The sequence below is a fragment of the Rhineura floridana genome, chromosome 6 (genome assembly GCF_030035675.1).
Source record: "Rhineura floridana isolate rRhiFlo1 chromosome 6, rRhiFlo1.hap2, whole genome shotgun sequence".
NCBI classification, from domain to species: Eukaryota; Metazoa; Chordata; class Lepidosauria; order Squamata; family Rhineuridae; genus Rhineura; species Rhineura floridana.
Window position 1 is genome coordinate 157,248,464 of NC_084485.1, and position 18,197 is coordinate 157,266,660.

Consider the following 18,197-nt stretch of genomic DNA (forward strand, 5'->3'; position numbering starts at 1 on the left):
AATAGGTGCTGCTGCCTATCACTGACAGCTGAAGAAATGGCTGTCGCTTCCTATCACTGCGCTGTGCCTAAATTATGACATTCAGAAAACCAACATAGGGTAATCCAGCCACCAATATGCACACACAGTAGAAGGAAGCGGACCCAGACCATATATCAACAGCCGGACAGGGAGAGGAGTGTAGTGGAATAGTGAGGCCAAAAATGACCCCACCCCAAGGTGGGGAGAGGTCTGGTCTTTAAAGAACTCTGAATGCCACCAAAAGAAAAGATAACTACCCAAAGTAGAGGAGAGCGGTGGTAGCAAGGCCAAAAACTGACCAACACAGGCAGGGGAAGAGATCTGCCTCTAATGAGTTCCAAATACCGCCAAAGGCAAACTATCACACGGTAGAGGGAGCATTGACTTATGAGGCCAAACCTAACCCCACACCACCAAGGGGAGGGGAGTAGAGTATGGCCAATGGCCAGGGATGATGGGAGTTGTAGTCCAGAAGCATCGGGAGGGCCACAAGCTGGTTCACCAGAGATGTGTTTGTGTATAACCATGGAGTGCAGCAGCAGAGGTTGTAAAATGGGGCACAGCTCTTGTTTGTTGGGATCAAATGTTCCCGGTGTCTGTGCTTTCTGCCAGCTCTTCCTCTGTACCTGTCCTTCACCCAGATCCAGCTGGGTCTGCAGCTCTCGTCACAGGTACCCCCTCCCTCTCAGCCTTGGCTGTTCATTCTTGCTGCCAGCTAGCACAGCCTTGTTGGTGTTGCCAGCTGGCTCTGAACCGCGTCACTCTTCCTGCTGCTTTTGCCCAATCAGTCCCGCACCCCTCAAATCTTCCTTGACCTGCTTCTCCCTCCCTGCCAAAATCTCCACAGGCAATCGTTGCTATGGCTACCTATCTCAGTCAGCAGAAATTAAGCCTTTTTCCCATCTTACCCAGGGATTATATCTAAAATGCTGTAACAGCACACTGTTGTTTTTTCTAATATAAAGATTTTTGAAGTCCAATTCCATACCAAAGCAGAATTAACTGTGTACACAATTCAGATCATGCCATTATCTAATTATTTGACTTGGTAAGTAAAATAATTTGATCAAATGCAAACCCCATACAGCATTGCTAAAAGCTAATTTGACCCTGTACCACCCTCACAGTATTGCTGCAAAATAGGGCCATAATAGATAAATAGAAGTGAAGCAGAGATCATTCTCTTGGGGCAGGAGAGGGAACACCACATGCAACAGAAGAAGGCACAGTGATACAGGGAAGAAGAGGAAAGCCCCTCATCCTGGAAATCCTTTTGGGCACCGAATCTTTTAGTGGAATATTTATTGTGTACACAAAGGTTATAAAATCCTGTGTTTACTTACTACCCAGGAGAAAAAACTATTGAACACAGTGGGGATTAGTTGCTAGTACAGGGGTTGCCAACCTTCCCAGGCCTGTAGGCACATTTGGATTTGGGGTGATTACTGAGAGCACCACCCCCTGTGGTCACTTCTCTTTCCTGAATCAGCCCCCTTCCTGAAAGGACAAAGGAAAGCATGCACACACAATTTTTCTAAGGGGTCTGGGTAAAGTCGGTCCAGTATCATTTGAGCTTTTAAAAGCACATAGAGCTGAAATAGGAAGTGAGAAACAATCGTCCAACTTTCTCCTTCAGTTAAATGTGCTTTTCAAGGGAAAGAAAGATAACCACCTTCACCATCTCCTGACCAATGGGACTGTAACCTGGAAGGCTCAGAGGTTTCACAGGCACCATGGGGAAGACCACAAGGGCACCAATATACCCACAGGCACCTTGTCTTAGTAAACGTGCATAGGATTGTGCTGATCAAGAGGCATCTACTTGAAATGATGACATCCTTTTTTTTATTACACCTTTGTGTGTCCAAACAATAACACCTAGGATGGAGGCAGATGAAAGAGCATTTCCTTATGCAGAATGGATGAAGCTTGACTTCTACTGGCTGGGGCCTCACATGAATGGGGCCTCAGAGTAGGGATGGGCAAGAATTCAGCTGAATTCAGATTTAGCACCCGATTTTTCAGTGGTCTACATATTCTCCATCTTTGTGAAGCGATCCTGTTTGCATCAAACTTCAGCAGCTTTCCCCTGACACCGGATTTCCCCTCTCAAATATTTCTTCAAATATATGGTTCCTTTATTGATTTTACTCACAGCACAGCAGTATATGTTTCTTTCTCTCTTTCTCTGCCACCCCGCTTCTCCTGAATAATCCAAGCTCCAAAATGGAGGAAGCAATCCAAGCCAGTAATAGAGATTAAAAGGCAAACCTAGTCCTAGAGAGTCTCTAGAGCACTGTTCTTCAACCCTTTGGTCCCCAGATGTTGTTGGACTACAACTTTCATCATCTGTGGCTGTTGGCTGGGGTTGATTGGAGTTGTAGTCCAACATCTGGGAACCCAAAGTTGAAGAACAGTGCTCTAGAAGCCTTGCCTTCTAATCTCTGTAGTGTAAGCCTATTAAATGTTTAAAAGGCAAGCCCAAAGACTAGAGAATTTCACCCTTGTTAAAGGTCTCTGGGCTTGCTGAGGAAGAGGAAGGGACTGGGAGGCACTGAAAGCGGCTTTCCTCTTGTCCTTTCGAAAAGAAAAATGGCTGGTCTCTGTTTTCTTATGTGAAAACTGACCAGCCTCAGTCATAGTAGAGGAGGTGGCAAAGCTGTATTCATTTCTTTTATCACTATTTCCTTTCAAAATATCAATATTAACATCAATATTGGGGGGAAGAAAAGAAATCAGACTGATGAAAGCAGTGGATAGTGTTAGATCCAAACCCAACACGCAAGCTGTCCTGTTACCCCAGCTTACTTATTACACCCCGGGAGAGTGCGGAGCTGAGTAATAAATGAACCCACTATCAGAGATCAAACAACACAAAACAAAGCCTTTGCAAAGGGGACCCAATACTTACAAGCCAAAGCAGGTGAGCATGGGAACCGCGTTTATTGATAGATGGGGGTTTATATAGGTTTACCCCGAAATTTACAGTATCATGTTCACGTCATAAAACATAAAGAAACAATTGCTAACTGCCCTAGCTTTAGGACGTATGTGAGAAACAAAAGGGGTACAGGAGAAGAACAAAAGTGGAAACATTGCACTGTCAACTTGTCTACATATTTCACATGTCCTTGAGATAAGCACTATGCAGGAACGGACAAAGGCGCATGGGAAGAGGAGGTTCAATTGCAACCGGGCGCCCTCTAACTTAAACACAGACATGGTATCATTTCGTCTTGCATATCAAAAGGGAGGGATACAGCTCGAGAGCTATGAGGGACAATAAAGCAGTCTTTGACATTTCTGTGTGAAACATTTAGACAGTAATAAGCAAAGCCATAAGCATATATACGGTATGAAATACATAGTAGGGGAGTCTCCAGCGTAATCCGGCTTTTATTATGTGAGCCACTGGAATGTTGGTAAGGGTCAGGTCACAAGGAAATAAATCTACATTTTATACCGAAAGTCAGATAAATGCCACTCTGGTTCTATTTCTCATGAAGCCTAAGCTGGTTTAGGTAAGACCGGTGAATTATAGTTTTATTAACACAGGGGTTTCAATTTGAACACAACAATCCCCCCTTTCAGCCCTGAGAGACTAGTTAGTCTCTCAGGTAGCTGCATCACCTTGTTTGGATTGCCAAGCCGGTCTCAAAGCCAATTCCATGTAAGTTGGCTGTGGTTTTTTGAAAAGGGACACTGTGAGTCGGTTCAGGCAGGCAGAGGCCAGTTGCATTAAATTGGGAATACATTGTACACAGCAACAAACTGAAATTAACAAGGCACCTATTACAACAATATAAAATAAGATCTTATGCCAACTGGGCCAGGCTGAAAACCAATTGGAGAAGCTCGAGAACAAGGAAAAATTTTCTATGTGCTCTACTTCGTGATATATATTTCCGATGTCATTAATGTGTTTTATGACATCAGCCTTACTGTCTGTTATGTGGGTACAACATTCGCTCCCTATCAGCGAACAGACCCCCCCGTGGGAGCTCAATAAAAAGTCCAAGGCGAGCCGGTTCTGGAGAACTACAGTTCTAATTTGCCCTTGTTCGTTGGTGAGATCCGAAAAGGCAATGGCCGAATCATTCATAAAACGCTCAAAAGCTTGAGACAATTCTATGAGCTCCTGGTATGTTTTGGCTGCGCCATACTGTGGAAAGAAACCTCTCAGCACTGCCTCCCCTGTGCTTCTTTTGTTACGACGACGCAGAGTAGGCAATGTGGAGGAAACCCGGAGTCCTGGAACTACCCTTCCCAAAGTACAGGTCCAGGAGCCCGTTACTGGTAATTTCCTTACCGCTGAGTGCCCACAAAGCCACCAGAGTCCAGCTGGGGTTTGATGATCCACTAGATCTGTAAGGAAAGGTACTAAATGGTGGTCCGCAAAAGTCAGGTGTAGCAAATGCTGCCAAATAGAAAGCCACGTTAAACCCGCTGCTTTTCGTGTTTCATTTATAAAAGACCAATTACCTGGTTTTGTAGAGTAAATTAAGCCATCGCATAACATCCCTCCCGCTGGCTGGCTTCCGCTGCCTACGCATACTGATCTAGCGATGGGCCCACTAAGAACCAACCCCCCTTCTAGTTCCTGTGAGCTGGAATGTGAGGCGAAGGAGAGATAGTCATTTAACGGCAATGGGGCCCCCGTCAAGGGGACTCCCGCCTGTCCGTGCGGTGGGGTGTGTGCACAAACATAACAGGTGCCCTTTTCCGGAGCTGTTTCTTCCATTAAGGCAACAAAAGTATTTCCGTCCCATCCATCGCCTCTTTTAGTGTTTCTATGTTTGAGCCCGCCCCATGTTTTCCTGGTTTGTGTAGCTTGTGTCACCTTGTCTTGTATGGGTTTCTGAGCGCCCAGTTTATCTCTTAGCCATGCATAACATGATGGTTCTCCAATACCTACACAAAACTTTGGTCTTTCTGCTATCTTGGGCTGGGTTGTTCCATATTTAACCTGGAAAGTAAGCATGTTATATTCTGAACTTATAGATGTTATGTCTACCTCTGGAGGGCAGCCGTAATTAGGCATATGTCGATATTGCCAGCATCGAAGTGCAAGTCTAATAGGCCATTCGATTTCAGCCTGGGTGCAATGCGTTACCCAGCGGCCAGTATAATTATGTTGCAAGATAACGGCTGTTTTATGACACAACCGTCCCGCTATGTCAGCCTTCACTATCCCTTCCTTTATCTGATTTACATCGTAAAGAAAAGGGTCTGGGCAATCCCGTGTTTTTGGGATTGTTCGTCCAAAGTCTTTCAGGTAGTAATAATCATTATCATTGCATATCTTCACGTTTGGGGGGCAGCAAAGGGGTAAGGCATATCGAGCTAACACAGTCATCCCCCATAAGTAAATAGACATCCTTTCTGTTTGTTGGAGCATTTCTGTGTTGATGTCTTATTCAATGTCTGCGTTCTGGAAAGGGAATTGTGCCGCCTGCCACTGGCCGGTTTCTTCGTTCCTCTGCAACCGTATCTTGGGGACCTGGGGTGGTGGCGGTGTCGTTACTACAGCTGGCTTTACGTGGGAATGATGTATCCACGACTTTCGTCCTTCTAGGAAAACAGCAGCTTGTGTAGTCAACAGGACTTGATGTGGTCCCGTGTATCTTGGCTGCAAGGAATCGCCCCTCACGAATTTCTTTGCCCAAACAAAGTCCCCGGGGTTGTATGGATGCACCTGGTCCTCAAGGGGTACCGTCTTAGTGGATCCGGCAGTTTTCCACAGTTCCCGGAGCCTGGTCTGCAAAGAAAGATACTGGGATACAGTTATGTGATCCCCCCCCAATAGTGAAACCTCCACATTTGGCAAGCACCCCCCTTTTGTGGGAGGCCTGCCATATACTAATTCGAACGGTGAAAGCCCTAACGCCCGGGTAGGGCGGGTACGCAAATGGAAAAGAACGAGAGGGAGTACCTGAGGCCACCTTAAGCCTGTTTCCTGAGTATACTTAGCCAACGCTGTCTTAATTTCCCGGTTCTGTCTTTCCGTCGCTCCGGATGATTGCGGATGGTAAGCGGTATGGAACACATGTTTAATTCCCAGACCTTCTTCAATTTTTGTCAAAATCTGTCCTGTAAAGTGTGTTCCTCGGTCTGAGTCTATTACCTCTGGAATTCCGAACCGCGGTATTACTTCTTTCAGTAATATTTTGGCCACCGTTGTTGCCGTAGCGTTTGTGGTTGGGAATGCCTCTACCCATGCTGTTAGAGGGCATACCATGACTAGAAGATGTTTCTTTCCTTCCGCCTTAGGGAGATCAACGAAGTCGATTTGGAGCTGAGTAAAAGGTGCAGCCGGCACGGGTCTACCCCCTTGTGGGGCCCTGTTTGGTAAAGCTGGTCCGTTGGCTTGGCAAATGTGGCATGCTTTCACTATTGCGCCGCATACAGGTTGGATTCCAGGGGCATACCAGAAACGTGTGATCGAATCTGATAAGGCAAGTATGCCGTAATGGCCTCCATGGTCATGGAACCATTTTGCTGCTGCGTGATACAATGCTCTGGGTAGACACGCTCGGCCGTCCGGCATGGTCCATAGTTGTTGTTTCAGGATCGCTCCTAGTTCAGTCCATTGCTTCACTTCCTGTGAGGGTATTGAAACAGATACAGGCGGGACAAAAGCAGTGGTCACTAGTGCCAGAGTTGGCATACTCATAGGTAATAATGCTGCGTGGCGTGCAGTCTGGTCAGCCAGGGCATTTCCCAAAGTCACTGGGTTCTGTTCCTTAGTATGTGCCTTGCAATGCACCACTGCTAGCTGTAAGGGATCAAGAATAGTTTGTAACAGTTTTTGCACAAGCTCCAAGTGTTGGATAGGCTTGCCCCCTGCAGTTGTAAACCCCCTGTATTTCCACAGATGAATGTGACAGTGTATAACTCCAAAAGCATACCTGCTGTCGGTAAAAATAGTCACTTTCTTACCTGCTGACAATTGACATGCTCTGGCCAGCGCATAAATCTCTGCTGCTTGCGCTCCCCATCGTCCTGGGAGGGCTGTCGCCTCCACCACCTCCCACTGTGTTGTTATCGCAAATCCTGTATATCTTACCCCATTTTGGTAATAGGAGCTGCCATCTGTAAACAGTATAATATCCGATTCTGGCAATGGCTCATCAGACAAGTCTGGTCTGATCTGTAAGGTAGATTGTAAGACTTGCACACAGTCATGCTCCGGGAGGGGCAGGGGTAAATCGGGTAAGAGTGTGGCTGGATTTAATGGTCCACAGCGTTCAAATCTGACATTTGGATCCTCTAGCAGCTCTGCTTCCAGCTGTTGCTGTCTTTGTGCTGAAAACACCTGTGTGGTACCCTTTCGCAGCAAAGCCGAAAGGGCATGGGAGGTCCATACAGTGGTGGAGTGTCCGAGGGTCAGTCCTTTCACTTTGGTTAGCAACAAGGCTGCCGCAGTCAGTGTGCGCGTGCATGTGGGGGTCCCACGAGCTACATTGTCAATCTGTTGAGAGTAAAATGCCACTGGGAAATGGCTGGGACCGTATAATTGTGTCAGAACTCCACTGGCCACCCCACATCTCTCATGTACAAACAGATTAAAAGGTTTCCCATAATTTGGCGGTTTCAGGGACATGGACGTGGCTACGCTTTGCTTTAATAATTCAAACGCCTTCTCGTTGTCCCGGCTCCATTGTATCAGATCAGGAGCCTTGCTTGCAGTAAGCGCATATAGTGGCTTGCTCAATTCTCCACATGATGGCAGCCACGGTCTACAGAACCCAATCAGTCCCAGAAACCCTCTTAACTGCCTTTTTGTTCTTGGAAGGGGGCAGTTTTGTATGGTAGAAATACGCCCCGGGTCCATTTGTCGCCCCTCTGGCGTTAAGATAAACCCCAAGTATTTGACTCTTTCTGATAGCCACTGGATCTTCTTCGGGTCTATTTTGTGACCCCTTGAATGCAAGTATAACAGAAAAGCCTTACCGTCTTCTCGCAGCGCCCCCTGGTGCTCGTTGGTAATCAAAATATCATCAACGTACAGAACAAGCACGGAACCTCTTTTTGGGGTGAACCCTTCGAGATCGTCCCTCAGGCATTGGCTAAACACCCCGGGACTATCGCGGTATCCCTGTGGGATTCGGGTCCAAACGAAAGAGCGCTGGTCCCATTCGAGTCCGAACAGATATTGCGAATCTGGGTGGAGAGGAATGCTAAAAAAGGCATTTTTGAGATCAATCACGGTAAACCACTTCGCGTCCCATGGAATCTGACTGATAATTGTTATTGGATCTGGAACAACAGTGTGCAAAGGGATCACATACCTGTTTACCGCCCTCAAGTCTTGGCAAAACCTCCACCGGACTGGATCTCCGGGTTTCTTTGGAGGTTTCTTTATTGGTAGTATTGGCGTGTTGCAGGGGGTCCGCTGCGGCCGGATAACTCCTTTTGCAATGAAGCCTTCTATTATGGGGCGTATGCCTTCTCTTGCTTCTAATGACAGAGGGTACTGGGCAACGTTTGGTGGCGGGAGGGATGTCTTTACCTGAATTCGAACGGGGCTTACTGATCGCAATAGTCCCACGTCTGTATCTTCCGTGCCCCACAAGTCAGATGGCAGGTCAGCAAGGTCTCCCGGTAAACCGTCTCCTGCATGTTTGTGTCTAAGTGTATTACCCGCAGGCACCCCTAATACACTCATCAGCAAGCCCACCCCTTCAGGGGTGCAGGTTAAGGTAGCCTCCAGTTTACACAACATGTCACGTCCCATTAAGGAAATGGGACAAGAAACAGAGTAGAGAAAAACGTGGTTAAACATTTTATCATTGTATTTAACTTGCAACGGTAGTGTTGTGCACATGGGCGTGGGGTTTCCATCTACCCCCATTGTCATTTTTACTTCTTTACTCAACCAGTTTTCTGGCGCTGCATTAATCAGGGAGTATGTAGCTCCCGTATCTATCAGAAAGGTCACCGCTTGTCCCTGCACGTTTAGGGACAGTCTGGGTTCTTGAGTTGGGAGAGAGAGAGAAAGAAACATCCCTGCTAAAGACATCAGATTCATCAGACCGGATCCTGCCCCCTCCCTTTCCACAGTTAGTCATTGTTGGTGTGCTGGGCGCCCTCCGTACTGATCCCATGAAGCCGGCGTCTGTTGGACAACGGGAGGGGGTGGAGGTGGGTAATCCGCTTGCGCACCTGTGAAATCTGTGTAAGAAGGGTTGTTAGAAATGTGTTGCACGTTCCCTGTCCTCCACGGACAGTCTTTCTTGAAATGTGTGTACTCTCCGCACTGAAAACAAGCCCTATCTCCTTGCCATGGACTCCTCGTTTGTCCTCTTCCTCTCTGATTTCCGGCTCTCGGCCCCCTCGGAAAACCTCTGCCTCTACCTCGAAATCCTCTATTTGGTGGCTGGCCTCTTATAGCAAGAGCCAGCATTTCAAAGTCCTCTTTTTTCTCTTCCTTCCTTCCTTTCTCCCTGTCCTTATCCCACACAAAATCCGCTACTTCCAATATCACTGTCACAGCTTCCCCCCCCCATCCGGGTCTGAAATTCAGAAAATAATCCCTCACTGCTGGCTGCGCTTGATGAACGAAATTGGCAATGAGGGTTGGGTGATCCAACACGTTTTCTGGGTTCAGATTTGTATAGCTACGTGCTCCCTCTAACAAGCGCGACCAGAATTTTCTGGGAGGTTCACTGGCTTCTTGTTTTATTGCCATGAATTTAGCTTGGTTGGGGGGTTTCTGTGACATCCGCTCCAAGTGTGTCAACAGCCTATCCCTGTCGGTCTGCAGCTGGGCGCGGCGAGGCTGCGTCCAGTCTCCCGCTACCCACGCTGCAGCCATCCGTGCTTGGTCCGACCAAGCTCTATTTCCCGCTGCCTCCGCAGCCCATGCAGTCTCCAACGTCCACAACCTGCTACGTTCTTCACCTGTCAGAACCCTTCTCAGCAAATGTTCCACATCCGAGTATGTCGGATTGTGGCTTTCGAACAACCTGCCCAACAACTCTCTAATTCTCCTTGGCTGCTCACCAAAAGTTCCAGCCATCCTACTCCATTCCTTTAAATCCCATTCCAACCAGCTCTTTAGCTCAACTACTTCGGTACGCTGGATGCCCCCTCGGGCATCTACGTACGGCTGATCATGTACAAGTAATGGCATCTCTAACGCTTCTGCCTCCTGCCTTTTCTTTTCTTTTGTTCGCTGGCGCGTGTCCATACCCCCTGAGGCACCCTTCTCCTCTTCCCTTTCATCTGTGTCATCATCCGACACACATGAAAGAAACCTCTTCTCCGGAGTGGGATTTCTGCTCCCGGGAGCTGGGAGCGGATCCGGAGCAGAAGGTATTATAGATCGGCTCAGGACCGTTCTTTTACTTGACGTATTGTCATTAAAATAAGAAGGAGGGGGTTCCTCAATGGACAGAGTTCTTATTGCCATCAAAGTAAGACTGTCCCATTTTTGTGACCCTATTTTCCATAGGAGCCAAAATTCCAATTGGTCTGGGTGGGTATCCCCAATCCGTCTCCGCAATCCCAACAACGGAACGGTTTCAAAGGACCCACCCCTCGGCCACCGTTCAGCCGGCACCGATACTGCAGTCATCCGCGGCCATTCCTCCTCACAGAGCTGTATCATTTTTTTCTTTTTTAAACCTCTCCTCCTCACTGGCAACTCTTCCTCTTGCCACAGCATGCACATAATTCCCAAAGGGCTGTCCTTGACCGGCACACCCTCTGTATTTCCCATGACGTCTGATAGCGGGTTTTTCCTCAACTGTGCTTTATCCCCGAACTGTCAAAGCCGCCCGCTCGCGTTGATAACCGAGGAAATCCTCGTGGCGCCTGTTATCAATTTAAGGGGTGCAATGGCAAAAAGGGGGTCCGCACAAGGGATCCCGGACGAGCCCCCAATTGTTAGATCCAAACCCAACACGCAAGCTGTCCTGTTACCCCAGCTTACTTATTACACCCCGGGAGAGTGCGGAGCTGAGTAATAAATGAACCCACTATCAGAGATCAAACAACACAAAACAAAGCCTTTGCAAAGGGGACCCAATACTTACAAGCCAAAGCAGGTGAGCATGGGAACCGCGTTTATTGATAGATGGGGGTTTATATAGGTTTACCCCGAAATTTACAGTATCATGTTCACGTCATAAAACATAAAGAAACAATTGCTAACTGCCCTAGCTTTAGGACGTATGTGAGAAACAAAAGGGGTACAGGAGAAGAACAAAAGTGGAAACATTGCACTGTCAACTTGTCTACATATTTCACATGTCCTTGAGATAAGCACTATGCAGGAACGGACAAAGGCGCATGGGAAGAGGAGGTTCAATTGCAACCGGGCGCCCTCTAACTTAAACACAGACATGGTATCATTTCGTCTTGCATATCAAAAGGGAGGGATACAGCTCGAGAGCTATGAGGGACAATAAAGCAGTCTTTGACATTTCTGTGTGAAACATTTAGACAGTAATAAGCAAAGCCATAAGCATATATACGGTATGAAATACATAGTAGGGGAGTCTCCAGCGTAATCCGGCTTTTATTATGTGAGCCACTGGAATGTTGGTAAGGGTCAGGTCACAAGGAAATAAATCTACATTTTATACCGAAAGTCAGATAAATGCCACTCTGGTTCTATTTCTCATGAAGCCTAAGCTGGTTTAGGTAAGACCGGTGAATTATAGTTTTATTAACACAGGGGTTTCAATTTGAACACAACAATAGCACACAAAGAATGAACTCCAATTGATACCACCTGTTGGGTTGACAGAATGCTTTCAGAGTGGCACCAGACAACAGATCCCATCCCTACCTCAGAGTATTACCTTTTCTTTTATCTCATATAAATAAGTGGTTGCCATTCACTCTCAAGGGGGTGGTGGTAAACAACTGCCCTTGGAGACAGTTGCAGCACTCACCCCTGAGGAATTGCCACACCAGAGGCCTTGCATGAAAGAAGTTGGTGGTAAGTCTGAGAAACATAATGGGACGCCTTCTCAGTCCAGCTCCCTGTTTGCCTGTCACCGGCTCAACCATCCCACTCTAAGTCCTCCTTCACTTCATTCTCATCAATCTACCCCCCTCCAGCAGGGTTCACAACATCATCCCCCCCATGCCAATCCTCCCCCCACCCTGGAGGCTTGGGTTTGCCAGGTTATCCTTCATGGAACTCTCTCACCAACTCTGGTGCATGAACGTCTGACACCACCTCCCAGGACCTTTCCTCCAGTCCAAAACCTCTCCAGTGGATCAAATACTGCAACTTTCCTTGGCGTTGATGGGAGTTGACGATCTCATATTCTTCTTGCTTGTTGACCATTACTGGCAGTGGTGGGGCATCCGGTGCCTGGTAGGGATTTGGTGGCTCCTCAGGGGTTAGCAACGAATGGTGGAACACTGGGTGAATCTTCATGGAGGTGGGCAAGGGTAAACAAAATGCTACTGGGTTGATCTGTGCCTCTACTGCAAAGGGCCCCACACTCCTAGCCTCTAGTTTGTGGCAAGGCACATTCGTTGGCAAATAATTTGTAGATGGCCATACTTTATCTCCCACCTGTATATCGGGGCTAGGCTGGCAGTGCTGGTCAGTGTGACGCCCTTCCCTGGTTCTCCCTGTCAGGTTCCCACCTGTTTGTGGCTACTGCCTTTCACTAGGCACCACCAGGGAGACCACCAGTCCGGACCATCCTTTATATGGTTTCTCACTCCGCTGTAGCACAGATCTCACTAGATCCCACTGCTAGGCAACACCACTAGTCACGTCCTGTAACCAATACCCCCAGAGACTTTGCCTGAGTCACTCTCCAGCTGGTTACTTTTGTGACTGCGTGCTTATGCTGTTCCCAACCCCCTTGTATCTTTATATAAAAAGCATACAACTCTGGGTTGCTCTGGATACTTGACTTGTTACAACATCTCCCTTCACCGCTGCCACCATTAGATACTGCTTCTGTTCAGCCCTGGTAATTACCTTGCCCTCCCTTCTGGTCTGTATATTCCCCAGCCAAGGATCAGGCCTTTGGTAAACCAAAGAAGTATTTATTTACTAATAACAGGAAATAACAAGATTACTTTAGGAATGTTTCACAAGCGTATGGTTTCATATATGGTTACTCTTTATGTTTCTGTTCATATATATCCTCTTTAAATATCAGCCAAATCCAATCCAAACTTCCCTCAGAACTCTGCCAACCAACTCAACAACCTCTCTCTAACCGACTCTCTCTCCCACCTTCCAACCGACCCCCGACCTTCTCTCATCACTCACAAACCTCCATTTATACCTTCAGCCAGCCAGCCACTCAGCCAATCATCATCCAGCACACTTCAGCTTCTCACCCATGTACTCCCCCTTTCTCTCAATTACCATACATCACCCAATAGACCCGCACTTAGCATATTTACAGATGCTAACTTACAGGAACATCACAGTCAGCGACTCTTTTGTAGGCAAACTTAGTCCTTGACAGTTGCTCTTGTAACAGCTGCTGCATCGCCTGCAACTCTTGCACAAACTCTGCCACCACCAGAACTGCCAGGGTGGAGTTAGTAGTGGGGAAAGTGCAAGGGTGGTAGCCAAAATTGGCAAAGAAGGGAGTCTGCTGGGTAGAGGCATGCACAGAATTATTGTAGGCAAACTCAGCCTGGGGCAATAAAGGCACCCAATTATCCTGCTGATAATTGACATAACAGCGGAGATTCTGCTCCAGGGTAGCATTCACTTTCTTTGTCTGCCCATCCGTCTGCGGTGGTGTGATGATGACAGTTGTAGTTCAATCTGTAGCAGCTGCAACAGGACTCACCAGAACTGGGCAGTGAACTGGGGCTCCCAATCCAAGACCAGGCTGGTTGGGAGCCTGTGCACCCAGAAAATGTGTTGAATGAACAACTGCGCAGTCTTTCAGGGTGTCGGTATGCCAGCACACGGAATGAAATGAGCCATCTTGTTGAAGGTGTCTACAACCGCCAGAACAGTAGTTTTTCCTAGAGAGGTGGGTAGGTCCATGATAAAATCCAGGGTTACCATCCGCCAGGGTCCCTCAGGTGTGGGAAGTGGCTCCAGTAGCCCGGCTGGTCACCCAGGGGTCTCATGCCTATCGGGCAAGATTGAACATATCTCTCAAAGTTGTACTTTATTCTTAGCCACCAGAAATCACATGTGATGGCCTGCAGCGTTTTGAACACCCCAAAATGCCCAGTGGTTGGGGTGTCGTGACATTGCTGTAGGACTTTGGCTCGGATCTCTGAGGCACATACAGGGCCTCATAATGGTAGAGCAACACCCTCTCCCCCCCAGGGAGAAGCCTGGAGTCTGGTCCTGAGAGGGCTGCTTTAGCTTGTCTAGGGGTGTGATGTGGTGTAGTGCGGACTCAGACAAGTTTCCATTGTACTCATGCTTGTGGGAAAGTGCATCGGCCCTGTAGTTTTGAGCCTGGGGAATGTAGTCGATGTGGAAATGAAACCTAGCGAAGAACTGGGCCCAGCTCACTTGCCATTGGTTCAGCTTACAGGCCATTTGTAGGCTCTCGAGGTTCCGATGGTCAGCGTGGACTTCTATGTCATGCCAGGCTCCTTCCAAGAGGTGTTGCCAGGTCTCGAACGCATCTCAGATGGCTAATACCTCCTCCCAAACAGTATAGATCTGTTCCGAACTAGTCAGCTTTCGGGAGAAATAGGCGCAGGGAAGGAGTCTACCCCCTTTTTCAGCAGGTTGAAACAATACCGCTCCAATGGCCACATCCGAGGCATCTGATTCCACCACGAAAGGTCGGGGGCTTGGCGTGCTGCAGTATACGTTCTGAGAAGGATAACTTTCAGGCGCTTGAAGGCCAGCTGGGCTGCCTCAGATCACCAAAACTGCCCAGATCCCTTGAAGAAGTATGTCAGGGGAGCTGTCAAGTTGAAGAAAGCTGTGATGAACTGTCTATAGCAGTTGGCAAACCTGGGGAACCCCTGCAAATCCTTTTTAGTGTTGAGGGGGATACCAGGAGAGGACACAGGGCACCTTTCCTGGGTCCATCTCCACTCCTGCCGGCGTGGTACAACAGCCTAGAATGTCCAAAGTAGTTAGGTCAAACTCACACTTCTCCAGCTTAGCATGTAGGTGATGCACCCCCAGCCTCTGCAACATCACTCTCACATGCTTCTTGTGCTGCGCTGGGGAGTCCGAGTAAATGAGGATGTAATCCAGATAAACAATCATAAAGCGATCTAGGTAGTCCCAAAAGATGTCGTTCATAACATGCTGAAAGACTGCTGGAGCATCTGATAGTCTGAAAAGCATGAGCCAGTACTGGAAATCACCATATTGCATCTTAAAAGCTGTTTTCCACTCATCCCCTTCCTGGATCCGGACCAGGTTATAGGCTCCCTAAAGGTCCAGTTTGGTGTAGATCTTGGCTGTGCACAGCTGCTCTAGCATCTCGTTGATAAGAGGGAGGGGATAGCTGTTGGGGATAGTGATTTTATTCAGGTCCCGGTAGTCGTGACAAGGGCAAAGTTCACACTTTTCTTTTTGACAAATAGTAAAGGAGCCCCAGCAGGTGAGTTTGAGGATTGAATGAACGCTCGCCACAGGTTGACATCCAGGAAGTCTCTTAGAGCAGCCAACTCTGGCTTGGACAATTAATATATGTGCCCAGAGGGAACTTGGGCCTTCAGGAGCAAGTCTGTGGCACAGTCATAGGCCCTATGGGGTGGCAACAGGCCAGCCTCCTTCTTATTAAAGACATCCTGATAATCTTGGTACTTTACGGGCAGGGGAGCCTCCTCAGGCGGGAGTGGTTGGCTGCTGCCGCTGTCGCAACTGCCTCAGTAGGCTGGCAGTGCCATTTGCAGTAGTCCAACTGGAACATCACAGTTGCTTCCCCCCAAGATTGTAGGATCATGTTGCATCACCAGGTCATCCCTAGAACCAGCAGGAATTGGGGCAGGGTGGCTAGATAGGACAGTTGCTCTATATGCCCAGGTAGCTCCACCCACAACCCAGAAGTTGCCTGAGTGACTGCTTCTGATGTCAGGGGCTGCCTGTCTGTGGTTTCCACAGACGGGCATCTTGAGTGTGGTGACTGGGATGCCGTGTCGTTTAGCAAAATCCAAGTCCATAAAGTTACTGGATGCCCCCAAATCTGTTAGAATAAGCACACTTGCATGTTCCCTTTAAGGGATATTTTGGGAAATATCCCATGTACCTGTTTACCAGTGATGCAACTTCCTAAAGGGTGGGGTTGCCTGGCTTCTCTTCCTCCTCCTTTGTCTGGTAGTTTTTGCATATTCTCCATTATGCCTGAGGAGAGTGAAGCATGCACATGCTCCTCTCCAGGATGACCATTACCATGGACTGAGACTTCTACTTTTCTATCTAAGCTAGAGCCTATGTTTCCTGAACATATGAAAGGTCGTGAGTAAACATTCTTTATCTTTTACCTAAGAAGATTGTATCTGTTATTATTTGTGTCTCAGGGAAAGGGTGGACTGGTTGATTCTCATCCCACTGTTTGCACCTATATCTCTGCTAAGAAATAGGACCACAAAACTATTCCTATTTCACATATATTTTTAAAATACCGAACAAAATCAACCATGGCAAACACTTGGATACTTTTGCCCCTGGGCAAGCCTAGACAGATTGGCAGGTGTAAAGCAGACTTTGGCGGGATAGGGCCTACTTGAGGTCCCTCGCTTATAGTTGATCCCATCTCATGGACCTGTACCAGAGCTGGGATTTGGAGTTTTCCTGCACCATGGTCTTCTCCAACTTGGAGGGGCATGCCTTTGCGAGGTGTCCTGCATTCCCACAGTAGAGATATAACCTCTCTCTGCAACTCTTCTCCTTCTCCGACTCTGTCAGGTGCAGCAGTGTCCCCCCCCCCATCTACATGGGCTCCACCCCTGACTAGGTGGAGGTTCCCACACTGGATGAGAAGGGCATGCAAAGGAGTGGTGTGGAAGGCAAGGTTCGGGCTGCCTCAGCCTTGCATGCTAGGCAATAACCTTCAAGTCTGCTGTTTATCTACAGCCACAGCTGGATGAGCTCTGATAAGGCGTCCGGTGGTGGGGTTCACGCCAATTCATCGAGGATCTTGCTTGCTGATGCTGCTGTGGTATTGGTACATCAGCGGTCTCATTGCAGTCCATCTCTTGGGCCAGGATACAAAAAGTGTTGGTATAAGTCCTGACAGAGTTCTTGCCCTGCTGCAAGGTTCTCAATTGGCATGCCAAGGTGGTCCCAAAACATTTCTGCTATGGCCTCAACAAAGTTATGCTGCGCTAGCACAGGGTCGTTTCAAAGCAACAAAGGCGTTACCCACTGGACAGCCTCCCCTTCCAGGAGGCTGGTGGTGAAGGCCACTTTCAAGGAAAATCCAACTGCCACAGCTGATGTAAAGCTCACACTGAGCAATGAACGTGGCAAACTGCTCCTTCTTCCCACTGTAAGGGAGGGGCAGTCCCACGGACTTCTTGACATGAGGCGCAAGCACTGGTGGGGCTGAGGCAGCCCTCTGCTGCAAGACTGACACTTGATTCTCAATCTGAGTCACTTGCAGGTGCAAGGTCTGATTCTCCACTCAGAGGGTCTGGGTCTTGACTTGGAGTTTCTGGAGTTCAGTTAGCACAGTCTCAAAGGCTCTCTGATAGTCCTCCCATGTCCTGCCGCTCGCTTTCATCACAGTCATAGGGTCATCTGGTGGAGGTGGTGGTGGCTGAGTCGAACTGTTCTGCCCGAACTTGAAGAACTCAGACTTAGACACAGCTGTGTTTTTTTCTTTTGTGGTAGTAAGAGAACGTTTCAGTTCAGTGCTCTTCATGAATCTACCTAAAGTTTACTCAAAACTCAGCATCTCTCCAGATCTAAGTAGGCACAACTTCGCTGCACTAAGATGTTGATTCAGCAACTACTCCCCCCTGGCTTAAGTAAGGCTAGGTGGGCACCCTGCTTGCGTGTGCTAACTCATTGTTGGGAGCACACGTGCAGGTGAAGACTCTGCCTCAACTGTGTATGTTGAATTTTCTGCCGCATTTGCCTCCTGACACAAGGCAAAGGCAGAGCTCCATCACTATCCCGTCTTCCCCCTCAGAGGGAGGAGGGCTGCCTGCAGGCAACATGGGCACAAGGAAAGGGGAAGCGTCAGGCTGGGAAACAACTGGCTGGTCAGGTTGACTCTCCACAGGGATATCTGGAGCTGCTGGGG

The 18,197-nt window shown here is 48.2% G+C and overlaps 1 protein-coding gene across 3 annotated transcripts in view; it reads left to right on the forward strand.

The window, feature by feature from the left end:
• The window catches only part of KIAA1614 (KIAA1614 ortholog), an 84,212-nt gene that overhangs the window by 39,872 nt on the left and 26,143 nt on the right, over window positions 1-18,197 (forward strand). The gene's annotated exons all lie outside the window — the stretch shown is intronic.